Source organism: Tenrec ecaudatus, chromosome 1 (assembly GCF_050624435.1).
Source record: "Tenrec ecaudatus isolate mTenEca1 chromosome 1, mTenEca1.hap1, whole genome shotgun sequence".
Classification (NCBI taxonomy): Eukaryota; Metazoa; Chordata; class Mammalia; order Afrosoricida; family Tenrecidae; genus Tenrec; species Tenrec ecaudatus.
The window spans coordinates 316,407,167-316,412,348 of NC_134530.1; positions in this window are offsets into that span (position 1 = coordinate 316,407,167).

Genomic DNA, 5,182 nt, shown 5'->3' on the forward strand with positions numbered 1-5,182 from the left:
GCCCAGGCTTTGTTCTACGGAGCTGCTGGTGGTTTCAAACAGCTGACCTTGAAGTTAGCAGGCCAACCTACAGCCCCTATGCCACCAGGGTGCCTAGCAACCCTACTGGACAGAGTAAGACTGCCCTTGTGGGTGTCTGAGGCTGGAACTCATCTTTCTCTAGAGGAGCACATGGGGGTTCCAAACTGCTGACCTTGCTAATATCAGCCCAACTCATTACCCACTCCACCACCAGGGCTCCTAAGATTAAAGTCAGCAATGAAAATGAAAATAGTCACAGATGTTACACAACAGGTACAAGCACCAAACAATGGGAATGGACACTGTCTATAGCTGAAATAGGGTCTCAAATACAGTGTGATGTGCCAGGGCACTACTTTGGGCTGAGAAATACGTATATTTGGCAGTTCTTGGCTGGAGAGTAGCTGACGAAAGTGAGGAGTGCTTGGGAGAAAGGTGTGTGTGTGTGTGTGTGTGTGTGTGTGTGTGTGTGTGTGTGTGTGTGTTCTGGGAACAATCAGTATTTACCAACTAATCGTGGTGCATCTGATTAATGCTCTCAGTTGCTTAATGAAAGGTTAGATACCCATCAAAAGGCTCCTCAGAAGAAAGGGCTGGTGATGAAGTAAGTAAAACACACCCACTGAAAATAACTAGGGAACACAGCTCTGTTCAGACACACCTAGAGGTGCCATGAGGTGGAGACAACTTTAGAACCACTGCGTTGTTTGGGGGAGACCAGGAGTTGGGGCGATATTTCACTGTTTCGGCAAATGGTTTGTAATGTAATCCCAGTGCAGTGTGATTCACTAATAACAAGAAACAGAATTCTCAAGTAGAGGTATCAAGCTCACGAGTGATCATGACCTTTCCAACCCCTTAGAACCTGCTCCCTCTACTTGAAAATCCTTATTATTTGTGCATTTTCATAGAGAGAGAGATGAACAAAAGATCACAAAATAATAGCTCAAGACGCTAAGTGGCATGTTCTAAGAGCAAAGAAATGGAACTCGACAACCTACAGAGAACATATGCTCCACATTTCTCAAGCTTAAAGGAATGAGGTAAAACGTCAAAGCTCAAGTTGCAATATTGAAGATTTTGGGGGGGGGAAACTAGTGAATGACAAAGAAAGTGTCAAGTGAAGTGGGAAAGAAGATGTAAAGTCTCTCCTCTTCCCCCCAAAGAATCAATCTATATCTGATCATTTCTGGAGGGAGTATTTGATCAAAAACCAAGGGTAGTAATTGAGGAACTCCACACTGCACTGAAGGCTCTAGAATTGACCGAATATCATGCATTGACAAATGGGTGCACTGTTGGAAGTTCTCATGAGTCTGTGCCAAGAAATATGAAGAACAGTTCCCAACGAACTGAGAAGGGATTCATATTTGTGCTCAGATTATCAAAAGATATAGCATCTGGGGTCTTAAAAGCTTGAGGGTAAATAGCGGCCATCTATCTCAGAAGCAACAAAGCCCACATGGAAGAACACACCAGCCTGTGTGATCACAAAGTGCGAAAGAGATCAGTTATCAGGCATCAAAGAACCAAAAAAATCATATCATTGGGTGCACACCTCTGTGATTTGATCACGGAAGACAAATGAGTGCATAAGCAAATGTGGCGAAGAAAGCTGATTGTGCCCAGCTATTAGAAGGTATAGCGTCTGGGGTCTTAAAGGCTTGAATGTAAACGAGCGGCCATCTAGCTCTGAAGAAACAAAGCCCACATGGAAGAAGCACAAGTAGCCTGTGTGATCAAGAGGTGTTGAAGGGACGAGGTATCAGACATCAAAGAACAAAAAATCATATCATTGTGAATGAAGGGGAGTGCAGAGTGGGGACCCAAAGCTTATCTGTATGCTGTTGGACATCCCCTTATGGAAGGGTCATGGGGACGAGATGAGCCAGTCAGGGTGCAGTGTAGCAATGATGAAACATACAACTTTCCTATAGTCCTTTAATGCTTCCTCCCCCCACTATCATGATCCCAATTCTACCTTACAAATCTGGTTAGAACAGAGGATATACACTGCCACAGATAGGAACTGGAAACACCGGGAATCCAGGGCAGATGATCCCTCTAGGACCAGTGGTGTGAGTGGTGATACTGAGAGCGTAGAGCAAGAGTGGGTTGTAAAGAGGGAACCGATGACAAGGATCTACATGTGACCTCCTCCCTGGGGGAGGGACAACAGAAAAGTGGTGAAGGGAGACATCAGACAGGGCAAGATATGACAAAATAATAATTTATAAATTATCAAGAGTTCATGATGGAGGGGGAGAGAGGAGGGAGGGGAAAAATGAGGACCTGATGCCAGGGGCTTAAGTGGAGAGCAAACATTTTGAGAATGATGAGGACAATGAATATACAAATGTGCTTTATACAATTGATGTATGCATGGATTGTGATAAGAGTTGTATGAGCCCCTAATAAAATGATTAAATAATAATAATAATATAGAAGATATTAAATGATATAGTCAATATCACATGCAAGTAAAATATGCTGACAATCATGCAAACGGGTGCAGCAGTACATCCGTCAGTTCAAACAAATCAGAAATCCCCTTAAACTCACAGCTGTCCAGTTGTTTCAATATTAGGGCAACCCTGTGGGATAGGATAGATCTGCCACCATGGGTTTCTAAGACTTAACACTTCAGAGAAGGAGAAAGTGTCAGCTTTATCTCACAGAGAAGCTGGTGAGCTTGAACTGCAGATCTTGCGGGTTAGCAGCCTACCCCTGGCCCCTCCCCGGGGCTCCTTACATCAATAGGGAACTACCATCAATTCAAGCTGGAATCAAAAGATGTCCTGAGATAGGAGACAGCTTTGCTTCCATCACATGGAAGCAGAAATGCCAGAACAGTGTTATCTGTGTCTCCTTAACTATGCAAAGACATTCAATTGGGTAAGTCAGGACAAATGATGGATAACATTATGAAGAATAGGAATTCCAGAGCACATAATTTTGCTCGGGAGGAAATTGTACTTAGACCAAGAGACCGTTGTTCAAGCAGAACAAGGGGATGTAACATGGTTTAAATTGTGCGTGTGTGTTAGGACTGTATAAATAACTAAAAGATGCATGTCAGGGCTGTGTCCTTTCACCAGGTTTATTCAATCTGTGCGCTGACCATATCATCCAAAAGTCTGGATTAACTATACGAAGATGTATACAGAATCAGACTTGGAAGCAGACTTATTAACAACCTGTGGTTTGCAAATGACACAAACCTGCTTTCTAAAAGTGAGAAAGACTGAAAGATCAAAGGCTATATCGTTCAGTATGGATCCCACTTCCACAAAAAAAAAAAATTCTCTCAACTAGACCCATAAGCAACCTCAGAGAATAAACAGAGACGATGTTGAAATCGTCAAGGGTTCCTTTTACTTAGATCCACAACCAATGTTCATGGAAACAGCAGTCAAGAGGTCAAAGGACATATTGCATTGTACAACTTGCCATGATCATACCCATCTCCTAATTTGCATAAGATAACCGTGCTAGGTATAAGAGACACAAAAGAAAACTAGAAAAACCGGTGCCTTCAAACTATGGTATTGGCAAAGAACTTTGAGTATACCTTTCTCTACCAGAAAAAAGAATCCCACTATCTTGGAAGAAAGACCACCAGAATGCTACTTAGAGGAGAGGTTGATAAGACATTATCTCATAAACTTTGACATGTTATCAGAAAAGAGCAGTTGCTCAGAAAGGCCATCATCGGTCATAATCAAAAGGTGGACTGAAAGCATGGCTACAATATTGGGCTCAAACCTAGGAGTGACTGTGAGGATGGTCTGGGCTAGGTAAAGAGTTTCACTCTATTGTCCACAGGCTCAGCCATGAAGGCACCTAACAACAAGTCACAGCATTGATACCATGCCTGTGCTAAGTGACACTCAAGAAGGACACTGACAGGCCTGGAGCAAATCAAATGTCCTCTGTCTCCCCTGACACATCAGCTGCCACATGGGCTCACACAAAAGGGCCATTGTGAGGACAGCACAGGACTGGACAAAGGTTCATTCTACCCATAGGTTCCCAATGGACCCAACAACAAGAAGACTGTTCAGTAAGAATATAGGGGAAAATGAGCCATGAGGTTGGACAATCAATAGGCCTTGTTATGGGAGGTTGATAAAGAGAGTGACTGAAATACAGTTGAATCATATTCCCTCCACCACTGAGTGCAAGCAACAAATTTGTTTTAAACTACCACATCTGTGCCCCTTACCAGAAGCTATCGAATAGAATAGGTACACTAATATGATGCTGAAGGAAAGATCTACATTTCAAATGAGGTGACTACTGTAATGTCTTCCCTTACATATAGAAAACCCCTAGAAAAAATAATATTTATTAAGAAATAAAATAAAAACACAACTCACCACCATCAAGTTCATTCTGACACGTGAAAACCCTCTAGGACATGGCAGAATTGTCCTTGGGTGTTTCTGAGACTAGGAAGTAGCAGGCCTCATCTTTCTCTCAGTGGTGTGTGTATGTATGCATACATGGGCCATATATGTACATAGTTTGTCTACAGGTCTATGAAAGAGATTGTGTATTTCTTAAAATAATCACCCTTTCCATAGAGAAGTTCTGTGACTATGCAGGTGAGTGGGGGGAAAAAAATCATCGAGAGGAAGAGACAATGATATACTTGACTAAACAACAAGAAAATATGCATTTATTGACAATGCGGCAGTCGCTAATTGAGTAATTCCTAGGCGCCATGCCTTTGCATTATACTGACTACATACATTAAACATGGCAAACCTGTCGGTATCACTAATTCTGGAGATAATGTGTGCAGTGTTGCATGTCATTCAACTGACAAACAATTGGCAGGTAGCTTTTATAATAGCAAGATGGATTTTTGTAAGGGATGTGTTGATTGCTTATGTCAGTCCCTTTGAAATCTAACAGCAGTCATAATTAGAGCCGCACTCTTCTAACTATAATTAGATTACTATTTATACCCATTGTCATTTTTTAAACAACCCGAGACACTACTGTGGAGTGAGAAGGGAAGAGAGGCAACATGAGCTCCTGTAGACAATCATCACTGTTAGGGAGTTTCTGCCTCCACCTTCCCAAGGTTAAATACTGAGTCAGAAAGAGATCATTTCTCAGGAATCAGTCCATGAAGATTTAGGCTTTGTCAAGG